General features: G+C 45.0%; 1 protein-coding gene across 1 annotated transcript in view; it reads left to right on the top strand.

Moving 5' to 3' along the window:
- Positions 1-12500, top strand: part of LOC143121003 (LIM and calponin homology domains-containing protein 1-like) — a 49273-nt gene that overhangs the window by 28536 nt on the left and 8237 nt on the right. The gene's annotated exons all lie outside the window — the stretch shown is intronic.

Here is a 12500-nt window from a genome sequence, read left to right on the forward strand (position 1 = left end):
ACCACCCTTCAAGAGTAGAATAGAGTCTGTGGTCCAGCATATGAATTTGAAAACAGTGTTACATTTTTGTAGCATATTGCAGCAGTGGTAGTGATTTTTCTTTTTCACACACACACACACACTGACCTGGACTGGATCACACAGATCCCCAGGCCAGGCTCCAGTAGCTGTGTGTGTGTTTGTGTGTGTGTGGAGGTGTTGTCCTCTCCCCCCCTGGTTCGTCTGGGCACAGCTGATAGTCGCTCGAGAGGAGCCAGGTTTCCTGAGCTGAGCTCTGCATGGGGTTGGGACTGTTAGCCCAGAGGGGAGTACTGCTGCTGTGTTCCTGATGGTACGAGAAGTGTGTGTGTGTAGGTGTGTGTGTGTGTATGGGTGTGTGTGTGTGTGGGGGGGGGGTCAGTTATGTCACTTATGCTGTCAGTCAGTTATGTCACTTATGCTGTCAGTGTCAATTACTCACAGAAGACTGGTACTTGGACATGTCAGTTAGGAGCTTAAAGGTGTGTGTGTGTGTGTGTGTGTGTGTGTATGGTACATGGTACCTGCTTGGTTTTAACTGTGTGTTTTTGTTGATGTGTTGTGTGTGTGTGTACCGGTATCTGTAGAGTGTGTGTTTGTGCATGCATGTGGGCTCCTGTAGTGAAACTATAGCAAGAGTGTGTGCTACAAATTAAGAAGAGGAAGTCTACACACCTTTAGGAATACTCACACCTACACACACACACACACACACACACACACACACACACACACATACACACATTGCGGATAATCTGGTCCTGGTATAAAGTTGTGGGGGCGAAGCAATTGAAACTGAGCTAAATGCATAAATCACTGTGGACACTAAATCCACACAACGAACCAGCCAAAAATGTCCAGATGAATCCAGCGATAGAACTGTTCCAGGTCCGCCCCCACTTTCTTTCTCTCTCTCTCTCTCTCTAGCTCCCTCTCTCTCTCTCTGTCTCTTTCCTTCTCTCTCTCTCTCTCTTCCTCCCTCTCTCTCCCAGTGACTTGATATATGACACTTTTGTTGATCCCACTGAACCACATGTTATCATGGCGTCGGTGTCAAACGCACTAACTAGAAGCGTTCCGAATGGACCTGACTTAGTTTATGAGGTTTCATGAGACAGATTGTGATTGATCTCAGCCTTTGAAAGCAGTTCTAGTGCCCCACCCTTTATGGGAGAGTGGAACAGGGAATATTTGTTGTTTTTTTAAAGTTCTGTAGATCATTCTCAAAGAAGGAAAAATTACAAGTCTGTAAACTACAGTGCCCTTGGGGTGACTGAGAGTGTTTGATTCAAAGAAAGCAGCAATAAGTCAGTGTGAGGAGTTTGAGAAGATGTAGCTGGCAAGAGGATCTTATATGTCCCAGTACCTGGATAGTGCCCTATTGTTTGATTTCTATGTCCGCTTCCCAAATTTACACACCTAGACACACACTCACCCACCCACACACACACACACAGTTTGATTGGAAGAAACCAGTAATAACTCACCAGCAGGAGCTGGAGAAACTGTTGCTGGCAGAAGCATCTTCCCCACTATGGTACCTGGAGAGTTACTGAACTGCCCTATACAGTAGGAATGATTTGCACAGTCATACTCACATCTGTGTTTCAGTTCAAGCACTTAAACTTTTAAATGACACACATACACACACACACACACACACACACACACACACAAAATACATTCTTTATGAATGTGTACATAAACAGGATTAACATGTCAGCTCTTTCTTAAGAGTGATACAGTATGTTTCTCTTCTCGTCTTACAGTGTATCAGGACAGTGTGAAAAGCAGGACTGCCATACAGCATATCACTTCATTATATCTGACACATGAAGAGTTTAAAACATCTTTAAAACACCTCCATTGTCTTCAGTCGTTTCATTGGCATTATGGTACGATTTGATATGGAGCTCTACATTTCTGTGAAGTTGCATGTTAGCACTATGGAGTAGCTTATGGACACGTATGGGAAGAGAACAGCGAGTGATGAGATGTATGCTGTGATGGGAGATGTATGATGGGAGATGTATGATGGGAGATGTATGCTGGGATAGGAGATGTATGATGGGAGATGTATGCTGTGATGGGAGATGTATACTGTGATGGGAGATGTATGATGGGAGATGTATGATGGGAGATGTATGCTGGATGGGAGATGTATGATGAGAGACGTATGCTGTGATGGGAGATGTATGATGGGAGATGTATGCTGGATGGGAGATGTATGCTGGATGGGAGATGTATGATGGGAGATGTATGCTGTGATGGGAGATGTATGATGGATGGGAGATGTATGATGGGAGATGTATGCTGGATGGGTGATGTATGACGGATGGGAGATGTATGACGGATGGGAGATGTATGATGGATGGGAGATGTATGATGGGAGATGTATGCTGGATGGGAGATGTATGATGGGAGATGTATGCTGTGATGGGAGATGTATGCTGGATGGGAGATGTATGATGGGAGATGTATGCTGGATGGGTGATGTATGATGGGAGATGTATGCTGGATGGGAGATGTATGATGGGAGATGTATGCTGGATGGATGCTATAATACTGTATGCTGTTGGTGACTAATGAGTGTGTAGCAAAGCGTGGGGGGTTATATAAGGAGTGAGCTACGACACCAACTCCCACTGCACTGAGGCCTTAACACTGGCACTGCTCAGGAGAGAGAGAGAGAGGAGAGAGAGAGAGAGAGAGAGAGAGAGGAGAGAGAGAGAGGAGAGGAGAGAGAGAAAGAGAGCGAGAGAGAGAGAGCGGGAACGTGAGGGATAGATAGGTATCATCTATGTATGATTGTGTATATGAGAGAAGAAGTGATAAAGTGAAAGAGAGAGGACAGAAATACAGAGAGAGAGAGAGAAGGAGAGAGAGAGAGAGCTGTTGAAATTGTAGTGTTCTTTTCTGTACCTTATCTGCTCTCCATATGGTATTAACTACACTCAGGCTTCTCACAGGTCCTCTTCATCACTCACTCCTATCAGCAGATTTGGCAGTGATGTCCTCTTCTTGGTCCATCCATCTGTTTCTCTAACTATCCATTCATCAGTACATTCATTTGTTCAGTAATCCATCAATCATGTGTAGTATGTTTCTTTCTTTCTTTCTTTCTTTCCTTCTTTCTTTCTTTCTTTCTTTCTTTCTTTCTTTCTTTCTCTCTCTCTTTCTCTCTCCTCCCACTCAGTGGTAGGAGTAGAGGTAGGTGGCTCTGCTGGACTGAGTGAATCACATGTCCAGAAGCCTCCCACATGCTTCATCATTGGTGAGGGGACCAGTGAGTTGCCCTGCTGTCAGTCACATACACTCACACACCTGCTAGTAAAAAGCCCACTCCACAACCCAGAGAGCAGTCCATTTCTGGCACTGACCCCTTTTTAAGTATACTGTCTGTGATTTGGGAAGTTTAAAGCCACTTCCACTAGGCCCAAGTTTCACAACCTTTCAGTGTGTAACCCTAAAAGCATTTCAATTTAGCTTGAAGTTCACCCTGCCATGCAAACAGCAGTGGTGATCCATACGTACGGCTTACTGAGCTGCATTCTTGGAAATCTTCTCAACCTTATTACCCCTGGAGACGCCCATAGCACTTCAGGTTGGGGAACACTCCTTTGAGCCGATTGGTATAAACAAGTCGTACTAAAGTGCTTTTAAAGTGTGTTTGTGTCTCCACATGGAGCCTCAGGTGTGAGGAGACACAGGTGCCTTACCTGGAACTCAGGTTTGTGGAGACACAGGCGCCTTACCAGGTACCCAGAGGCGGTGTGTTGTGTGCTAGTGTGAAATGATGGGTGATGATGATGATACTGCGATGATGGTGAATGAATGTTTAAATGTTTGAGCTTTCTAAATTTATCCTGTCGTATAGCAACAAGCCCAATATGGTTTTGCACTTTGTTTCTCTGCTCTCTCTCTCTCTCTCTATCTCTCCTTTTTGTGCTCTCTAGCCCTCACTTTCTCTCTCTCTCACACAAACACACACACACACACATTTGTCATATCCTGCATGTGTACTTTCTCATATGCATGTATGTGTTTCTCATCAGAATCCTGTAGATTTACTGTGGCAGGGACTCTGGGCTTGAACTCTCTCAGGGAAAAAAGAAAACATTTATATTTTAGACCTGATTTTTCTCTAAATATTTCCATCGACATGGAATGAATATGTTGATATACACACATAAATGATGGCGATGGGTTTACATGCGTACATAAATGATGGCGATGGGTTTACATGCGTACATAAACAGAACTTTTTACGGCATGTACCGAGCACATGTAGTGCACTGTGCTAAGTTCATATGTAAATGAGTAGTTTAGTTCAGGCCATATTGTTTGTCATCCAAAATGTTTTGTATTTTAAAAAACCTCAATGGTCCAAAAACAGCCATCAAAGAACACATTGACTGTTTGAGTTATTGATTGTGTGGACCAGTTCATTTGAATAATTTGTATAATCATTTATTTGATTGACATTTACATATGAAGAGCTCTTTTCCAAAACACTATATCCACCGTTTTAATGCATTTTCATAAATATTTTTTAATTATTTTGTTTTCCAAGTAATATCAGTGGAACTGTAATTGGGTTACTGTTATTTGATTTATCTTTACTCAATCAAAACAACACATTATTGATATCACCTTAAATACACAATTAAATAACCTGACTTATTCATGTTTTTGAAAAATGGATTTATAGCGTTTTGGAAAAGTGCTCTTCATGTGCATGTGTTCATTTAGCAGATGTGTTTATCCAAAGTGACTTACAGCAAGAGCACATATGATTGAGTAGCTGGGTCTGTTTTTTACTTGCTAAAAATGTACAAAGTCAGCCATTTTTCACATATTTTCCTCTGTATGTTGTTAGGGGAGCACCTCTTTTTGAAACACATAGGATTTGTACATGTTGCACAAAGCATTATAACAAAGCTGACACCATGTTAAGCTTCTGTCAGGCTCAGTCTATGTTGTCTGTTTCAGTTTCCACCATGAACAGGCCTTATATAATATGTTTCTGATATATTTTTTTTATCAGTTATACATACTGTACACAGACATTAGTCGACCAAACTCTGCCACTCTATGTGTGCATTTCCAGTTGTGTTGGAACTGCTGTTTTGAACATGTATCTGTGATTCACACCATCTTGATTTATGTTCCTCTCGAGCTGGTCAAACCGTCGCTCGTTTCCACATAAAAACGGGTATAAATCAGCGCGAGTGAGTGGCGTCACCAGATAGGAGCTCGCGGCATGGCCATAATAAGGCGACCATGTCGCCGTGCCAACACCGGGGGCTTGCGCAACGCTGCCGTTTACCCAGCGATTGGTCTTTAATTTGTGTGCACATCACCGGTGCTGCCAGGCCTTGGCAAAACACTCGGATCATACACAAATATTATGTCATGACCGCAGATTTAATCAAATGAGTAAAATGCACAATGATTAAAGAGCTATGAAGAATTATATTTGATAAATACACAACTAGGATGAAATTAGTTGTGTTTATCAAATATCGTAGATTTATTACGTGTGTGTGTGTGTGTGTGTGTCCCTCATCAGCACATGTGTGTGTGGGTGAATAACTGACCCTTCATGCCTCTGTACTGGTCTGCCACTGTAGCATGTGTGCCCTGGTGCCTTCTTGGGAGATTTCATAATATGTGTGTTTGTCTCTCTCCTCTCTCTCCCTTTCTCACTCTCTTTCTTGTATGCGTGTGTGTGTGTGTGTGTGTGTGTGTGTGTGTGTGTGTGTGTGTGTAAGCGTGTGCGTGTGTGTGTAAGCGTGTGCATGTGTGTGTGGGTGTGGGTTTGTTGGTGAATGTGTGTGTGTGTGTTTCACAGTATTGAGTGTGTGTGTGCGTGCGTGCGTGCGTGCGTGCGTGCGTGCGTGCGTGCGTGTGTGTGTGTGTGTGTGTGTGTGTGTGTGTGTTGCATGCAGCAGTGCTCTCTAATCCACTCAGCACATCAGAGACATAGAAACCTGCACAGGCCAGCAGGAGACAGACAGTGCAGCTTTAATCACATTGGCCAGCCGCAAACTGGAAACCTGCCGACCTGTTGTGAAAGAGATTAAATGATTGACTTATTTAGATTTTGTATTGAAATAACTCTTCTGACGTGTGTATGTTTAGTCACTAACTGAGTATTTCATTAGGTCCATTGGGAGTTTTTAATAGCATCACTCCACTCCATTCTGTGGAGAGAATTGATCAAATTGGATAAAAGATGTCTACGCCCCTCACAGCTGCATGTGGTTCTGCTTGAGGTTTAGTCGGGGTCAGGAATGGCTATTGCACTCGGAAAGTTAGTTACTTCATTCTCTCCAGATGTAACACGTTCTTTTGTGGAAGTGATAGGATGTCATGTGACACACATCCAGGCACACACACACACACACAGTGACAGACACACACACACACACACACACACACACACACACACACCTCAGTGGCCATACTGGAATAGCAGGTGGCAAGCCAGAACATGGAAATGAAGCAATCAAGAAGCTTCCAGAACAGCTAAAAATGTTGAGCGTATCATTCTATAGAGACCATGCCTATGTCATTTCAAATTATGAGAGATATAAAGATTATATATTATACAGCAGTTAGTTCTGGTTGATCAAATGATTGATTTAGGCCTCAGCCCCTGGCCTCATGAATCAAGTTGAAAGTTGATGGCTGAAGTTGAGTCTGTTTGTCATTTTCACATAGTCAGTACAGTGCTGAGCTCCTGACAAGTAAGAACATGATTATGGCTGTGGGTCAGTAAGACGTACACACTAATTTTAAGCCTTTTTTGCTTCTTCAGATTTGTGACTTGGACTGGACATGTGACTTTCTTTCTTTCTTTCTTGTTTCTTTCTTTCTTTCTCCCCGCCTATCCCCAGTGCACCACGGCACTATAAAAAGCTGAAAGCAGAATGTAGGACAGAAATCCTCCGATAAGCGGCAGCCAGTCCCTCTCTCATCCTCCTGTCGTGGTGCTGCGTGCGGTACACTGGGACACCCCCCTGTCGCCCTCCCCAAAGCATCGTGACCTCTTTAAATCTTCAGTGGCCCTTCTCTTCCTCGGCGTGCGGCCCCACAGCTGCCCCCGACATGTCTCCTTTCCCTTCCTGGACTCTCCCGCTCGCTCCAAACTCCTGCCAAGTGCCCCCCGGGGGCATCTGTGCCGCCATTGTGCAGGGCTCGGCCTCTGGGGGCACAGGGGGCATTCATTTATTTCTGAGGCACAGCGTGGCACCGCGGGCTGGGCAGCAGCAGCCGGGAAAATAGGGGAGACCAGACCGAGTCGGTCGCAGGGGGGATTGATGTCCCCCTTCACCCTTGGCTGAACTTTCGGGGTCTCGCCAAGCCATCACACCCCAGACAGGGATATCACTGCCCACTGTCTCCACACATGAGCCCCCAGCTCTCTGCTTCCCCATACAGCAATCCTGTGTGACATTAATAACAGTGTCTGACCAAGACTGGTACAATGAATGGCATAGTTCTGTTGTCATAGTAATGGTGAGAATCTAAGATCTTTGGTCATTTCGGGAGTTTATGTTCATAATTAGAAGTTTAGAAAATTGTGGCTTATTGTGGAAAGGCTATATTAAATTTCCCCTATTGACATGGGAAATGGCAGTACTGTACAGAATCCTAAAGAGTGTGTGGGAAGGATGGGAAAAGCTCCATTTGTGAAATCTGGTGTGTATTTCAGAACCATCAGACTACTTTCCCTTGATGTTTACATTCCTCATAATAACTTCACCATAATATCACCTCAACTCTCATAATTACTCAACAATATTTATTTTCTGACGGTTGGGACAGTGCTCTTCCTACTCATAATGAGATTGTGTTCTGTTTGTTTAGTTGCTCCTGTAGTTCTGTCCTTGTCAGGTGAACTAGTGACCCCATCGCTCTAAATCTCCTTCTCCTCGCTCAGCCTTTATCTTCATCTTAAACTGGCAGATTGGGAACAAGCAAGTGTCTACTCATCCAAGAGGAAATTAACTCCGGTCCTCCTCTCTTCTCTTCATTTTCTTTCTTTACATTTTTCTTTCTTTCTTCAGAAATAATGTAGTTGTCCCACTCGTGTACCAGGGTTGTCTGAAGTAGATATTTTGCTGGCTTTTATGGACATTGCTTTCATAGCAGGAGCTTATCATTGGAAAAGAGATTAACGGCTAATTACCTCGCCAAAAGTGAGCTAACCAGATTGTTGGCATGCTGCCCTGAAGTGTGTATGTATTCCACATTGCAGTTGAGCCTGAAATTACAATTGCATAAGAAGTCTGTATAAAGAAACGGATCTGTGTGACAACTGCATGTATCTACATGCACTGTGTGTGTGTGTGTGTGTGTGTGTGTCTGTGTGTGCGCGTGTGTGTGTGTCTTTGTTGTGTTGTTGTGTGTAAGTGATCCCACAGATAAGTCATCATCGTGCTTTGAAGAGATGATTCCTGTAGGCCCTAGGGGCTTAGTGGGGGATTGTTTTGTCTTGCCTCGATGCTTTATGCCTTCTGTCATGGAAACCTTTCAGTGTTGAATCCTTGAATTGCTGATTGTTCGTTTCTTTGAAATGAAAGGTGGTTGTTGTAGCTTGGGCTGGGTGAGTGGGTGGATGGGGGGGTAAGAGCACAGCACAGGATGGGAGATAGTCATAGTTATGTGCTGTATCTGTTTCCATTGGGTCCCCTTCCTCCTTTCAGGGTGCTCTGTTAAACCAATTTCCATCAACTGCCGCAATCTGCTCAGCTGAAACATGAACGTGGCCGTCGTGGATCACTTTCGAAGCTTGTCCGCTATCTCATGAGAACCACCCTGGAAAGAAAAACTCCCCCGAATAGACTGGACGTCCCTTTGTTCAGTTCAACGTTCCTTGAAGCAAGCAAAACCGTTTCCACCCCAGTCGACCCCCACAGACTGGTTCCTCTTACTGATAATGTTTTGTTGCGGTGCTGCAAATTTGCCGTTAGAATAAACCGTTCCTCTCCGCCAGCCTATTCCAGCTGCCACAGCTCATTTAGCAGAGAGGTTTACTCCTCGAGGTCTCGCACTGTGTCGGCCTTCCCCGACGTTTGTTTTTCTGCACTTTCCAGGCCACCACTGTTATTTGTGCTTCGCCGGTAAAAGCCTCTCCTGAGCGCGAGACAACAAAGGCCCAAAACGTGCCGCGCTTGGAAATGGTTCCATGAGAAACAATCCGAGCTATGTCATTAGGAGTCCACCAGGGGGGAAGTGAGAGAGAGAGAGAGACAGGGAGAGAGAGAGGGAGACATCTTTTTGATTGTTTCGCAAAACAATGTGGCCTTAAAAGCGGACGCGCACCAAGCCGCATTCCACCGCCAAAAAACAAGTAGAAAAAAAAACAATAAACAACAAAGGCGACACATTCCTATGCCTAATGATGTGGCCTGACGTGACCTTCGGTGGCTGTGTTGTGAAGCGCCGTGCTCAGTCTAGAAATTACGGCGGACTTCAATGAGGCTCGCTCTCTGCTCTACGAGCACGCATGCGGTGCCAGATTGCTGGTCCAGGCGGGTCACCCCATGGCCTTGCTAATTAGTGACCAGTTGCCTCTCCTGTACTCTCTCACACAGTAACCAGATTGCTTTATGTTGGGTTTTGTTTTGCGTTGCCAGTCTGTAGATTTAATTAACTCGACCTCTTCCAAAACCAATAGGCCAGTGAGTCCATAACCAGGAAGTGGCTCAGTCTCTCCCTCCCTCTTTGGGGAGTTCGCTGGCTGTTTGCTCAGACCACTCAGGTTATCTCTCAGACGGTGATGCATCGACCAAACCCCTCGCGTGTTATCACCGGACTCCCCTCCAAAGCAACCACCCTCGGAGTGCTAAGAAGTAATTCAAGTTTTGTGGCTATGTAAGCCACAGTCTGCCCCCCTCTGGTCCCCGCGGGGGTGATGAGAGCAGTGGTCTGCGTTAGCCATTAGCCCTGATTCACATGGACGTGAGGCATGATGTACTGTAAGCTCCTGCTGCGGCGGGTGCGGTGCCGTCCGCTCCGGAGCTCTGGGGCTAGCTTCCGTCCGGCAGCGGTCTGTCTGCCTGCCTCGGTTTGATAAAGGACGTCCTTTGAGGCTCCTAGTTGCAGCAAATGTATGGCTAACGCTAGACATGCGTCAAGTAGTCTAAACCAGAAGCTGGCTGTTAATGGCTGTTTCTGTTAATGGCTGTGTCCAGATGCCTTTGGAAGAGGGGCGGTTTGTGCTCTTCCTCTGCCCAGAACAGATGGGCCACAGTAGGGATGTGTCTGACTCCCTCAGCTTGTTGAAGAGGATACATGTCGTAATGCTAACTCGGACTCTGGTCATTACTAATATGATATTCCTATAGGCCTTTTTGCAGGATTTTAGACCTTTCTAAACCTACCCACCACCACCACTCAACAAACAATACATGCATAAGCACACACACAAAAACACACACACAAAAACACACACACACAAACACACACACACACACACACACACACACACACACACACACACACACGCACACCCACCGACTCTAATGGCGCGCCCCTTGGGAAAGAAGCTTGTGTGTGTGTGCGTCTTCAGGCCAGAGCCTTAGAGGACAGGAAGCCAAACCACATCCTGCTCACAGCCAAAGCAAACCCCACCACCCGTCCTGCAGGCCCCTCCCCCTCCTCTCCTCATAGGGGCGTGATGGAGCGCAGCGCAGCACAGCGGCGGTAGCCAAGGCCTTCTAATGGCTGCAGTCAGTGGTGTTATTGTATGGCATTGAGTGCAGCTTGTTTGTAATGATTTTACGGTTGTGCTGGAGCTCCATCATAATCAAACACTCCCTTGTACTGTAGTCTGGCCTTCAAGTCAAGCCAATGGGTCTTTGAAGCACAGGGCTGCCTGATGGGGATGTGAGTGGTACCACGTTTGTAGAACGGCCAACACACGCACGCACGCACGCACACCATCTAATCTCAGCTGGGGGACATCCCCACCCTGCTTGAAACGCATGCTCTCTCTCTCTCCTCTCCTCTCCTCTCTCTCTCTCTTCTCTCTCTCTCTCTCTCTCAGCAATAACACGTCTGGCCCATGGAGTGACATACAGCAGCCTATTTCTTCTGTATGGACTCCAAGCCAACCCAAACGGGCCAAGAAACTGACAAGAAACTGAGTCTCGTAGCTCACCCACCAACCAGAGCTCTTCAAATCTCCCCCAACCCAACTTTACACCCCCCACAGCTGAACAAATAAAAGTCTGGGGACGTTTGGCATGGTATGATCCAGTAATTGTTTAAAGTGCCAGATGAGCAGTCCCATAGAAGTGCACTATTAATGGTTTCTATATTTGCTAGCCCATCGCTATAGAGATGGATGACTTTTTAATTGTTTTTCCCCGTTCTGCATGCTGCTGTGTCCGAGGGGAAGTCATGGGTGGTGTGTGTGTGTGTGTGTGTGTGTGTGTCTTAGTGAGGGCGGGTGGTTTACTTTTCTGTTTTTCCTTTTTATTATTGTTAGTCTTAAACAAAGTCAACACATTCATGTTTTGTTTTGGCTTTTGTAGTCCGGTGTTGATGTGTATTGGAACGATGCTGGAAAACCCACAATGCAGCATGAGGCACTTAGTAAAGTCTTGCAGATGTTTTAAGCAGGGCTTTAAACCAGGTTTTTTTCCCCAATTGGTTCGTTCCGAACATAAACAGTATTTTAACGTTTCCGGTTTTCGGTTCAACCCTAACACTGACGTTCCTGAACCGGTTAATAACGTTCCATGTCGGCTAAGGGACATACAAATAAGTAGGCTGATCATTAGGACTTTACAGTATATTTGAATTATATTGTTAGTTTGCATCATTTCTCTTAAGTCTCTATCCTGTCATCAAACATCAAAAAGCCCTATATGCTACATTATGTACATTATGTACTTTACATTATGACCCAGCAGATTTTTATAGCAATGCATTGGAGATTATTAGCCTATCTAAAAAGATAGAATTTTTTTTAAAACTAAACATTTGTGAGATACTTGGTACAATATTTACTCTTATGTTTGAGCTTGAGAGACGGGCTACAGCTTGGACATACAATCATGATTAGGCTACTTGCTGGCGGCCTTCTCTATTACATTTCACCTGATGAGTGAATGACCAGAAGTGAACCTCACCAAGTCATATTGCACAGAAATCTTGTCAAAGAACAAAAAAAATAACGGTATTAACCAGTTACCATTATTTTAGATAAACCATTTTGTTCCGGAACATATATGTTCCGGTTTCTGTTCCTAGCAAAACATTAAAAGTTTCTGGTTTTCGTTTTCGTTTTCGTTTTCGTTCCGTGAACCGGTTCAAGGCCTTGGTTTTGACCCCACTCATGTTGGAAACCTGACCATTTGGATGGAGGAGATCTGCTGGACTGATTTCTCTCTCTCTCTCTCTCTCTCTCTCTCTCTCTCTCTCTCTCTCTCTCTCTCTCTCTCTCTGTCTTTTCATCAGTCATA

This window comes from Alosa pseudoharengus, unplaced genomic scaffold (genome assembly GCF_046254945.1).
Source record: "Alosa pseudoharengus isolate Yale_2024_CS ecotype anadromous, Long Island Sound unplaced genomic scaffold, YU_APseudo_1.1 YU_APseudo_1.1_scf_125, whole genome shotgun sequence".
Taxonomy (NCBI): Eukaryota; Metazoa; Chordata; class Actinopteri; order Clupeiformes; family Clupeidae; genus Alosa; species Alosa pseudoharengus.